The sequence below is a fragment of the Aquarana catesbeiana genome, linkage group LG06 (assembly GCF_042186555.1).
Source record: "Aquarana catesbeiana isolate 2022-GZ linkage group LG06, ASM4218655v1, whole genome shotgun sequence".
Classification (NCBI taxonomy): Eukaryota; Metazoa; Chordata; class Amphibia; order Anura; family Ranidae; genus Aquarana; species Aquarana catesbeiana.
The window spans coordinates 297146645-297160252 of NC_133329.1; the positions used below are offsets into that span (position 1 = coordinate 297146645).

A 13608-nucleotide genomic window follows, 5' to 3' on the forward strand; every position below is an offset into this window, starting at 1 on the left:
CAGGCGTCCCAATACTTTTGGTAATATAATGTATATTACACAGCCAGAAGAATATGTGAGAAATAGAGAAGAGCATCTTGTGTGCAAGTTACAGAAATCTCTTTATAGACTTAAGCAATCAGCATGGAATTGAAAAATAACCAAAGTCTTGCTATATGAAGGATTCATATGAAGGAGAGCAGACCCATGCCTATACTCAAAATGTGTACATTGTAAATATATGCATTGTTTACTTTATGTGGATGACTTGATTGTTGCTCACAAAAAGGATGAGGAAGTTGCAAAGTTGACTGCAGTGCTTAACCAGAATTTGGAGACTTTTAACGTACAGCGTAAAGAAGCTGGTAACTTCCTGTTAAATCAGAAATCTAAATTTGAGGCAGTGCTTCAGCAATTTGGCATGACTGAAGCCAAAGAAGCAAGTACTCCCATGGACACAGCATACCTAAAAATGGAAGGGTATGAGGATCTTCTCCCTACTAATGATAATTACAGACAAACAATGGGGGCATTGCCATATACTGCAACTACTACACATCCAGACATTGCAGCTACCATGTCGCTTCTTTGTAGACGCGCGAGTGAACCACATCAAACAGACTGAACATCAATCAAGAGAGTCATGAGATATCTCAAACAAATGAGAGTCTTGAGTCTGAAGCTGTCTGCAGTTGGTGATTTGAACCTTGTAAGGCAGGTGACCTAAGCACTCGCAAATCCACAAGTGATTAATTGTTCATATTAGAAAACAGTCCTATTTCTTGGTCCAACAAGAAGCAGACCTCAGTAGCTTTGTCTTCTACAAAGACAGAATACATTCCTGCTGCCTATGCCAGTCAAGAATCTGTGTGGTTATGTCAATTGCTTGAAGATCTTGGAGAGCCAGTGTCCCAGCCTGCAATCTTATATGAGGACAATCAAAGATGTATCAAACTTGCCACCAATGAGAAGATCAATGCAAGAACAAAGCATATTGATGTCATACATAATTACATTCATGATCTTGTTGAACAAAATGTAATTGTGCTTATGTATTGTGAAACTAATAACATGATTACAGATGTTTTGACAAAATTGCTTACAAGAAACATATTTATTGAACTGAGATCCAAAATGGGACTAACATAAGGAGTAGTTGTTGAGTGTGGGTTTTGGAATACATTTTCATGTATTTTGTGTAACAACTAGAGTACATCAGCCAGTAGATGGCAGTGTTTATAAGTTTGTAGCTGCATCTATGGTAAACTCTATGGGGTTTATTTACTATAGTGCTAATATGAGAATGGGAGAATAAATACTCTCAAAACAGCCAAAACCAGGCTAGTTCTATAGCTCCCAGAAAACAGATACCGCCCAAACCCTTACTCTTGCTAGAACCTGGAGTATTGCACATGGAAATAATGTTTATCGCATGATATGATCTCCTAGATGATACTCAAATATGTGGCATATTGTTTAAGGATAATCTGCTGTAAAACTGCTTTAAAAAGTGATATATACACCGAAATACCTTTAAAAGTCTGAGAAGAGATAAATTTTCCCCCTCTCTTTACAACTATGTGCCATCACAACTGAGTATACTCAGACATGCAGACTACTCTCATTTTAAAACCCATGCCTTTTTTACCAAGTATTATAATAAAAAATACCAAAATTAGCGCTGGGCTAAAAAGCGTTTTTGAGAGTGAAAATGAGAGCTATGTAGCCCAATGCAAGTTTCAGCCATTGATTATAATGGTACAATTGTAACTTCCCCAAATAAGTATGACTGTGTGATACGCGTTAGCGGGTTTTCTTCTATCCTTGCTGCATGGACTGATATTAATAAAGAATTTATATTTCATCGGAGTGCGGACATCAGGGTTTTTGTTCTTTCCTTCCCTAAATAAGTACTTTTAATGTTGGGATGAACTGTATCTTTCTCTCAAAGAAATTGTCCTTGCAACAATGTTGCTTCTTCTTAATCTATTTTGTTTTTAAGAATGCTAGAATGTGGAATGTTTTCATGTTTTGGTAAAATATATTTTTCTCTGTCTCTCTCACTTGTTGCTCTTCATCTCACAAAAATCTTTTCCCAAACTCACACAGGTGTCTTTACAAACCACAAACAATACCATTGCTGATGCAAATTTAAAATGAGTCACACTTTTGTGTGTTGTTCAGTATTTCCAAATATATGTGTACCAACATCAGAAATAAAATGTCATTCCCAAAATTCAGAGGGTAACATCACTATGCTACACTCACACACCAAGAACCACCAAATATCATAGAATAAATCAGGAAGAATACCTTGTGATTAATGTAATTACACCACCTATAAGTCCAAAGAAATGCAGTATTTATGTGTATTTCTGTATAGGAGGGCTCCACATGTGGCAGCACAGTGGCTTCCATGTTAGTACTTCTGCCTAGCAGTACTGAAGATCTTGGTTCAAATCCCAAACATTCCACTTCATGTAGAGAAGTTGTCTGTTCTGGCTTTGTTGTTAAACATAGCTCCTGACTTAGATCCTTACGTAAATGTTGTCTCAATGTAGTAATTATGTGTAGGAGGGTTCCACCAACATTGCAAATCATGTCATATGTTTTCCATGGGCAAGGACAATAATCAGCCTTAAGATTTCCCCACCAGCACTAATTGCAGCCTCTTACCAAGCCTAAACCCACAAAATGGCAGCTATTTATCTCTCAGCATGCTGACAGTAATCAGCCATAACCAGCCTTCAAAACAGATGCCATATGCCAGAAACAGTTTGTTTAATGGCTCTCCAGCCTTCCACAGTACATCTGCATTAATTAACTTGCACCCCTGGGACTTAGGAATGTTTCCACACCACCAGAGATGCAGCCTACATACATGTGGTAGCACAGTGACCAACTGGTCAGCACTTCTGCCTAGCAGCACTGAGGTTCTTGATTCGAATCCTACCTGGCTAGAGGTTTGTATGTTCTTCCTCTGTTGTGGTGTTAAAGTTTCTTTTTCGCCAGTGATTACATTTTTGATGGGTTTCACATAATGGAACCCCAAGAAATAACATTATAAATCAAGCAAGTGTGGGTTTGCACCGAATGTAGAACTGTGGTGTTTTGGGCCAGATATGGCTGTATAAGTCTGATGTGATCCTGCATATTTTAATGTTGTATGCTGATGATGAATGATGAATGCGCTTTGTCACCAATTTGTTTGAAGCAGCCCTCACAAAGTTGTAGTTTTCCTGTTTTGTACCCTCCACATGCCCAACAATGTGCAAGTTTAATTTGGAGATTTTTGGGGTCACTGATCATGGCCAGAGCCTTGGACATTTGTTATTTTGAGGTTTACGCTGCATATCTATGCTGATGCATTCTTTCATTTGTAAAGAGTGTGTATTCCTGATGAATAGCAGTGAGCACTTGAGGCATACATGAAGAGACAGAAACAATTACACTATTCAATAGCCAGTGCGCCACCCTTTGGGCTCCTTCTGCTTTCCGCGTCCATCTTGTACTTGATTCTGAGCATGCGTGGACATTTGTGCGTCAGACTTGTGTACACACGATCGGACTTTCCTTTGTTGTCAGAAAATTTGAGAACCTGCTCACAAACATTTGTGTGCGGAAATTCCGACAGCAAATGTTCGATGGAGCATACACATGGTCGGACTTTCCGACAACAAGCTCACATCGAACATTTCCCGTCAGAAATTATGATCGTGTGTATGCGGCATATGGCTTACAACTGCTATATAATGGTTTAGATGAAAAGGTTCCTGCTATTTCATTCCTGCTGTGTGTGTCAATGTAGTTTGTGCGCTGCCTTTTTGGCTTTTGTATTAATTTTATCTGTTTTTGCTTATAATAATCCTGCCATTTAACTTTTTAGGGGTTTGGAGCGAGGACTTCTGTACACCACAAAGGTTTGTCACAGTTGTTATTAGCTTGATTTGTATCCCTGCCATGTAACTTTGTTGGGGTTTGGGGGTGAGGACTTTTGATCACCAAAAATGTTAGTCATGCCTGTTATTAGCTTGATTTGTATACCTGCTTTTCTAATGTGATTTTTTTAATGTGTCTAATTTTTAGTGTCCTACCCTTATAGATTGTAAGCTCTTTTGAGCAGAGCCTTTCTAACTATATTGTCAAATGCTGCAGCATCATTTCCATGCCTTTTATGTTTTTTGGCCCAAGTACATTAATGTACCAAATGTTTATACTAATGTTGAAATAAATAGTTGATTTTTTTATTTGTTTTTGCTTTGTCTGACTTTTGCAGACTATAAATACATATTTTCTAAGTGCAAACTATTCATACCTAGGGATGGGCGAACGGTTTGGCCCGAGCATAAGTTCGGGTCGAACTTTGTTTGGTCAGACGTTTGGCAAACAATGAACATTATGCTAATTCAAAAGCCGTTAAAGTATATGGGACACTAACATGAAAAACCAAAAGTGCTCATTTTAAAGGCTTTTTTTTTCAAGTTTTTTATTGTCATAAAAAGTGTTTGGGGACCCGGGTCCTGCCCCAGGGGAGATGTATCAATGCAAAAAAAAAATTAAAAACTGCCATTTTTCCGGGAGCAGTGAAAAAATAAAAATGAAATATTCCTTTAAATATCATGCCTGGGGAGTGTCTATAGTATGCCTGTAAAGTGGCGCAATTTTCCCGTGTTTAGAACAGTACCATAGCAAAATGACATTTCTAAAGGAAAAAAAGTCATTCACAACTGATCGCGACTGTAATGAATTGTCAGGTCTCGGCAATATAGATAAAACTCATTGAAAAAAACGGCATGGTTTGCATGGGGGTCCCCCCAAAGTCCATACCAGGCCCTTCAGGTAGATACCAGGCCCTTCAGATATTAAGGGGAACCCTGCGCCAAATTAAAAATAAAATGGCGTACTGGTCCCCCCCATCCATACTAGAGCCTTCAGGTCTGGATGGATTTTAAAGGGAACCCTGTGCCAAAATTTAAAAAAAATGGCGTAGAGGTCCCCCCAAAATTCATTCCCCTTAATATTCATACCAGACCCAAAGGGCCTGGTAACGGCCATTTTTAAAACCTTTTTTGCATTGATACATCTCCCCTGGGGCAGGACCCGGGTCCCCAAACACTTTTTATGACAATAACTTGCATATAAGTGTTTAAAATTAGCACTTTTAATTTTTCATGTTCATGTGTTCGTCCAAGTTTTTTGCCTGTTCGCAAGTTCTGGTGCGAACCGAAAAGGGGGGCGTTCGGCTCATTCTTATTCATACCCCTTCAAATCTGTATTAAATCTAGTTGCATACAAAAGTATTTGATTGTGCACACATGGAAGTAGAAAGTGTAATGGGGGAGGGGGAAGAAACCCCACCCCCCAAAAAAAAAAATCCCTGCTCCAATGTTGAATTTCAGGGCTCTAATAATTCTTTTGCGGACTAGATAAACCATGAAATATGTCAACTAAATGTGAATTCTCTCTAAGCACCAAATTAAGAAAAAAATACCCCAACATTTTTTTTAACAAAATTTGGTGTGGGGTCCCCCCAAAATCCATACCAGGCCTTTTGGGTCTGGCATAGATTTCAACCACTTCCCGGCTGGCCTATATCAGATTGACGACCAGGAAGTGGTTCTGTTATCCTGACTGGGTGTCATATGATGTCCAGAAGGATAACAGGCTGTTGCGCGCCCGCGGGGGCGCGCAGTGCGGCGATTGCGAGTGCGGCGTGTCAGTCTGACACACCGCATCTTTGATCGTGGTAAGAAGCCTCTGAAAGAGGCTTCTTACCATGTGATCAGCTGTGACAAATCACAGCTAATCATCACATGAACCAGGAAGTGGCGGTAAACGGCATTCCTCGGTTCGCGCTGACAGGGAGAGCCGATCGGCCCCATCAGATGTGCCACCACAGCTGCCAAAAAGGTGCCCATCAGAAACAGCTGTAGGTGCCCATCACAGTGCCAATCAGTGCCCATATCAGTGCCAATTAGTACCCACCACAGTGCTAATCAGTGCCCATGACAGTGTCAATCAGTGCCCTGCAGTAACACCTGTCAGAACCTCATCAGTACCTCATCATCAGTGCTGCCCATCAGTGCCACCTGTCAGTGCCATCTGTCAGTACCAATCAGTACCACCTACTAGTGCCAATCAGTGCCGCCTGTCAGTACCCATCACAGCCACCTGTCAGTGCCCATCACAGCTGCTTGTCAGTGCCCATCAGTGCCTCCTGTCAGTGCCCATCAGTGCCACCTATCAGTGCCCATCAGTACCACCTATTAGTGCCCATCAGTGCTGCATATCAGTGCCGCCTATCAGTGCCCATCGATTCCACATATCGGTGCCTCCTCATCAGTGTCCATCAGTGCCACCTTATCAGTGCCAACTCATCAGTGCTTATCAGTGCCACCTCATTAGTGCCCATCAGTGCCGCCTCATCAGCGCCCATTAGTGAAGGAGAAAACAACATTTTATAACCAAAACGAAGAAAAACTTTTTTTTTAAATTCCGATCTTTTTTATTTTTTTTTTTAGCAAAAAATAAAAACCCCAGAGGTGATCAAATACCACCAAAAGAAAGCTCTATTGGTGGGAAGAAAATGATAAAAATCTGTTTGGGTACAGTGTTGCATGACCGCGCAATTGTCATTCAAAGTGCAACAGCGCTGAAAGCTGAAAATTGTCCTGGGCAGGAAGGGGTGAAATTGCCTGGTATTGAAGTGGTTAAGGGCAACTCCACGCTAAAATTAAAAAAAAAAGTTGGAGTGGGGTCCCCCCAAAATCCATACCAGACCCTTATCCGAGTATTCAGCCTGGAGGTCAGGATAGGGGGGAGGACGAACGTGCGCCCCCTCCTCCTGAAACAATACAAGGCCACATGCCCTCAACATAGGGAAGGTGCTTTGGGGTTCCCCCCAAAGAACCTTGTCCCCATGTTGATGGGGACAAGGGCCTCTTCCCGACAACACTAGCCAGTAGTTGTCAGAGTCTGCGGGCGGGGGGGCTTATCGGAATCTGAAAGCCCCCTTTAATAAGGGGGCCCCCAGATCCCGCCCCCACTATGTGAAGGGGTATCGGGTACATTGTACCCATTCACCAAAAAAGTGTCAAAAAATATAAACCACAAGAAACAAGTTTTTGACAAATCCTTTATTAAAAAAATTAAAAAGTGTCCTGCGATTTACACCCATAATCAATCAGGGCGCCAGACGGACCCGAAAAAATAGCAAAAAAAATCAAAACGCACCGCCTTGATGGGAGGGCTCCTGCCGACTGTTGTCTCTTTACTTTGACAGGTGTTATTTTGGCATGGGTGGGGCCACCCAGTCACTTAACCAGGTGACCCTGCCCCCTTCTGACACCATGTGATTCTATTATATTAACTCTTCAAATGCAGGCAATGGTATGTAAGTATAATAATATTATGGTGTGGGATTATAAACATCACACACTGGATAATGGGTTTGTTTATTTTAATTTGCTTGTGCACTGGAAAAAAAAAAACAGGTGGGTGGTAGGTTGGCTGGGATTTGAATGCATAACTTGAGTGCATTGGAGACATCTGAGCAGACCACCAAGCCATCATGCTAAGTACGCTGAGACCTGCATAATAGTGTAGTATGATTAAAGAATAAACAGAAATAATTACTGCTTTGTAGTCACCTAAATAAAAAAAAAAATAACATAAAAAAACAATGTTCAATACATATAACTTTACAGAATAGCAGGCATTACTCTGTAATACTCATTAATAACTGTGTTTGTTAGCAAAAGAAGAAAACAAACTAGGAATACTAATTGGAATATACATCAATAGATGCACATGAGGTAGAGCACATCCCACATAAAAAATTTTTTTCACATTCATGTGATTGTGGCTGCACTGCAGTTCCATATAATAAACCCTGGAGCAATTGGCCCTTGCAAATGCACAGATGTGCCGATTTCATATTTACAAAGGCATGTTCTCCAGGATTAACTCTCTTTTTCACTCATATGTTCACCTAGTGGAAGTCTTAATAGGCTTAATTGGGAGTAACTAAATGTAGAGTAACCATTACTTCCCGGTTTTCTTAGTAAATCAACCCATATGTCTTTTCTCTGTATAATAAAAGTTTCTGTTTCCTGTCTGCAGTTAAGCAGCAAAGCCCATGTGGACTGTGAACTGTCTGTTTGTTCTGTAGGGCTATATACAGAATTTCTAACAAGTATAAAAAAAATAAAAATAAATAAAATCCCCTGCAAGCTTTGACATGTTAATGTGGCTTTAATAATACTTTTGATATTTTAAAATATGCAGCTTTAATTAAAATTATACCTGAAGATCTTGCCATAAAGGTATTTACTGAGGCACTTCCTGTTATAGGTCAACAGCGCTTTGTCCCTGTCTCCTAACTGTGCACCTGTGTTGTCAGCTTGTTATACTAGCTTCTGATGGAGACAAGTAACTGTTACAACACAGTATGCAGGCATGGTTCAATGTCTTCACCAACAGAAAAGATGCCCCGAGACATCCCATGTAGCAATCTCTGTAGTGCATGGCATTTAGACAGAAAGTGGCTAGAATAGAGAAGTCGGAAGCTCTAGGATGGAATAGATGAAAAAAAAAATGAAATAAAGAATTTTACTAATAAAAATGTCAATTGTTTATAATACAGAATACTTCTTTTATGTTTTCTAGTCATCTCTTTCAGCATGTTGGTGGCCTCTGGATACCTTTTAGGGTTTTGGCAACCTTTAGTAGCCTCTTGCAGCATGTTGATAACCACTAAAATGTATCATATTGGTGGTCTCTTGTAATTACCACTGTTGAACAGAGGCATGCCACTACCAGAATTTCACCAGTTCACCATGTCTGTTATATTTTAGGCTCACCCATTAAGCTATATTTAGCCATGTTCAATTTTAGTAACATTTATTGTTTGAGTTTTTATGCAAAAAATAAAGCAGTTCACTTATTGTAGATACTTTATGCTGTTTACCTATTGATTGTTTTAGGTTTTATTAGTACTTTCTATGATATTTTAGGCCGTTAGTAAAGATATGGTCCAAATTTTTCCTTTAAAATAAGTCATGGGTATTGGCATCCCTGGGTAGATTTTTACCATTACCATGATTACAGAGGTGAAGGGTATTAATTATACAGCTACAGTAGAAGATACCAGCTATACCAGTAAGGTAGGACAAATATATGGGGCATATCACTGAGTTATTGGGATTATGAAATGCTAATTATTGGTTTTATTCAGTAATCAATTTAACTAAACAGGTAAACTACAATATTACATAAATTAATACACTGTATAATAAACAAAAAAACATATATAATTTGGCTTAAAACGATTATACATTTTCACATAATTTAGGTAATAATCAATTAGGTAGCAATCAATTCATATGATCTATAAAAAACGAATAAAGCTAAACAATTAACTAATCAATGTAAAGCTAAATAAATTAGCATATTCACCTATTGACCACTGCACATTAATTATTAAGGTAATGTAACAAGCAGGGCCCTCTGATTCCTCTTGTGCCAAATTGTATTGTAACTGTAATGTCTGCGCAAACTGTTGGTGCTATATAAATCCTGTATAATACAAGCCACATTTATGGAGGATTTGTGATATTGTTGTCACATGCATACAATAACCAGCCTTTGTCATAAATTCCTGCAACTGCTTCAGAGTTGCTGTAGGCCTCTTGGTAGCCTCTCTGACCAGTTTCCTCCTGGCTCTTTCATCCAATTTGGAGTGATGTTCTGATTCAGGGAGGGTCTGTGTTGTACCAAATACCTTTCACTTCCTAATAACAGACTTCACTGTGCTTCTAGACTTTGATAAAGCCTTTGATTTTTTAATTTTTTTTCTATCCAATTTCTGATTTATGCCTGTCTACAACTTCATCCTAAGGATCTTTTGACAGTGTCTTGCCATCCATAGTTGATTGTTTGCTTCAGGTTCACTATCAGGGACTGAAATGCTCCGGGAAAGCTCTTTTCATGCTGAGCTAATCAAAATGACCACAGCTGATCACAGTTGAAAGTCAAATGGCTTTTTGTGTCATTGAGAAGGTGATTAGCTAGACCTGGTGGAGTTTACAAGTCATTTTTTTTGGGCGGGGGGGTGATCATTTTTCCAACTCAGTGATTCTGTTTTTTAATTTCTTTATTTATTTTTTCTGACATGTTGGTGTTATATTTTTCACTTGGATGTTATAAGTTGCAGTAAAGATAGATTAAAACAAAAACTGTGTCTGTCTTAATTTTATGCTGCAAAGCAACAAAATGTGATTATTTTCAACGGGGGTGCTTCTTTTCTATACCCATTGTAAATATCACATCAATGAAGAATCCATTTCTTAGCTTCTCCTTCGCTTTCAGGTGCCTCTGCTGACACGACTTTCCCATCTTTTGGGGCTCATAAACCTTTTACTGTAAATACAATGATAGCTTGCACAAGTAGTTACTGAATGGTTATAATTGAGAATACTAACAGAGAATACTAACAGAGATCTCAGGTTATAACATAATTTTACAATGGGATACACAGGTGCCAAGATTAAAAGCTTAAGTTGGCCTGAGTGACTTTCACTGTACCCACCGCTTGTTTGTAGACAGGTGCCAAACAATGTAATTTGTATTGTGTATTAAAGAATTAATGTTTGGTGACTTAAGAATGATACGCTGTGGTGTATCTGACATTTGGCCTGGAGTGAGAAGGATCATACACAAACAGATGCGGGGTTAGCTCTTGGCAGGACCTTGAAGCGGGTATGTTAGCAACTTAGCAAGTCATGCTACCATCGATTGGGAACTATTACAAGCTAAAGGTATGGGCACCACAGCACAGCTCAAGTCCAGTGTAATCATTAGAGAGAAATATTATCCTGTTGCAGTACCCATGTGATTGACGGAAAACTATAACATGGAGATGAAGAGGAACTGCACATATATGCCATTTCATTCAGTAAAAGAAATTTATGGTTAAATGAATCCCCTGGTCGGGTTTACTATGTATGGAGAGTGAAAGTGAATACCTACAGTTAATGGGAACAGGGAACAATGTGTAAACCTTCATATTAAACTTCTGGATGATGGAGAGTAAGAAGTTAAAAAGCAGGAGGAGCAGCCAGTTTGTGAGAGGAGGTGATAGTGGTGATGGAGGTTCTGTCGGAGCAGTGGATTGGTGGTTGTATGGTCTACCCTTCTAAGTGGCAGTGACCCTATGTTAGGGCCCACTTCGTAATGAATCCCTCCTATGTACTGGGCCCGCACCACAGGTGTGCGAGGCCTCACAAAGTATACAGCAGCTTTGGTCCTTGTTTTTGGGCTGAAGAGTAGAGAGTAACGTGTGTAAAGAACTAGTGTAGGAAAATAGGAATTCTACGCTATTTCCCTCAAAATTACTCTATAGTCAGTGTACAAGTGTCACAGCAAACAAACAAGTCTCATTCTCTAATACAAGTCTATGAGGCTATAATTACAGTGTTTAATGCGGATATTATGAGGTAGATTTACTAAAGGCAAATAGACTGTGCACTTTGAAAATTGCAGTTGCTCCAGAGGTTAGTATATGAAGTAAAGCTTCACTTTGCAAAAAATACCCAATCACATGCAAGGAAGATAAAAAAAAAAAAAAATCAGCATTTTTGCTTGCACATGATTGGATGATGAAAGTCAGCAGAGCTTCTGCTCATTTACTAAGCTCTGGAGCAACGTCTATATGCCTTTAGTAAATGAACCCCTATATGTCTCAAATTCGTTAGAGTGAACACTCAACTGATCAAGGGTGCAATGAACATTACATAATAGCCAGTGTGTCCAGGATATTGAAGACATTTTCTTTTCTTCCATACAATCCCGGTCTTGCCATAGGGCAGACCGGGAGTTTGCCCGGTGGGCCGAAGCGGCCGGGCCGATGGGCTGCATGTCCAGGTGCGACATGCAGAGCCGGCCGCGGGTAGCGACATGCAGGGCCGGCTGCTGATGTTCTGCATATGCTGGGTGGTGGTGGGAGGAGCGGAAAGAGTCTCTACATTCCCCACCTACCAAGCCGATCCATGGCAACTCAGGCCGCCGCTAAACAGGATGTCCGTGTTCGCACATGTGCCCCGCAGCTGATGATCACCTCCAGTGTGGTCGACTTTTCCTAGATCCCCTACTGATCCCCCCATGAGTGACATGAGTGACGGGATATGTGACTCTGGCTCCGTGTATTTAAGGAACATTCTGAGCCGTGTAGAGGGGGCCGTGATTACAGGGATCAGAATGATTCTGTTCTGGGTCCCCTCAGAGGTGAAGGTATGTGACTTCTCTAATAATATATCCTTCTACTACACAGGTCACTTCCACTTTCCAGGATAGATAGATAGATAGATAGATAGATAGATAGATAGATAGATAGATAGATAGATAGATAGATAGATAGATAGATAGATAGATAGATAGATATTGGATAGATAGCTATAGATAGATCTATTCCATATCTATCATCAATCGCCCCCCGCGAATGCTGCCAACCTCCTTCCCCTCCCCCCCCCCGGGCTGCTCAGTCTAAAATGCCTGCCTCCATAAATGGTAATCATGTGAGTTCGTAGCAATGTTATCCATGATAGCTGTAAATTGTATTTGCCCCTGTCAGTGTTGACATTCGGGCAAAACTGGTAGAGAAACAAAACTGGTATAAAGGTATACTCAGTCTGGCCTATCAGAGTCCTCCGCTGGCAGATGAGGTAGAAGTATTTTTTTCTATTATTTTTTTTTACATATTGTTACCAGTGCAATACAGCGTCTTCATATAACTGATGTGGTGGTGATCAGGAACACTGACTAGTGACAATATGGAATAAAAAGAAAAAGAAAAAAAATATATATTTTTTTTTAATTAATTTTTTTTTTTTTTTTTTACAATTTTTTTTTTAACACACTTTGATTAGAGCAATATAATGTTACCATTGTAACATTGTACTACTCTGGGGAAGTGATCAGTTTTTTCTAATTTTTTTATATACATTATGTTTGCATTTGGCAATGAATTTCATTGCTATAAGCAAGCATTTTACTGAATTAAATTGTATAGTACATTATAGTTTGTTTTGTTGTGATTAGTTGTAGTTGGCCACAGCTGATCACATGGCCCAGTCTGTAACATGTGATCACTGTGACCAATCACAGCTAGCAACAGAATTGTATACAGTGGATAACGGTGTGTCCGGGGCGAAACAGCCGGTGACAGGTCGTAGGGCAGATGAGAGGTTTTCGCCAGCGTCATCTTGCCATAGGCCGGGCAGGAACCAGTTAAAGGAGAATTAAGCACAAAAAAAATATATTAGTTAAACCCATAAAAGCTTTTTTTTTTTTTTTTTAACCCCTTCAATACAGGGCATTTCACCCCCCTCCTACCAGGTCAATTTTCAGCTTTCAGCACTGTAACATTTTGAATGACAATTGCCCGGTCATGCAACACTGTACCCCACAAATAGAGCTTTCTTTTGGTGGTATTTGATCACCTCTGCGGTCTTTATTTTTTGCGCTATAAACAAAAAAATAGCCGCAATTTTGAAAAAAACACAATATTTTTTACTTTTTGCTATAATAAATATCCCAAGTTTAAAAAAAAAAAATTTCCTCAGTTAGGCGATA

General features: G+C 39.7%; 1 pseudogene; it reads left to right on the forward strand.

Moving 5' to 3' along the window:
• The first annotated feature begins 400 nt into the window (after window positions 1-400).
• On the forward strand, window positions 401-1021 carry LOC141148069 (uncharacterized; annotated as a pseudogene).
• Window positions 1022-13608: the final 12587 nt, after the last annotated feature.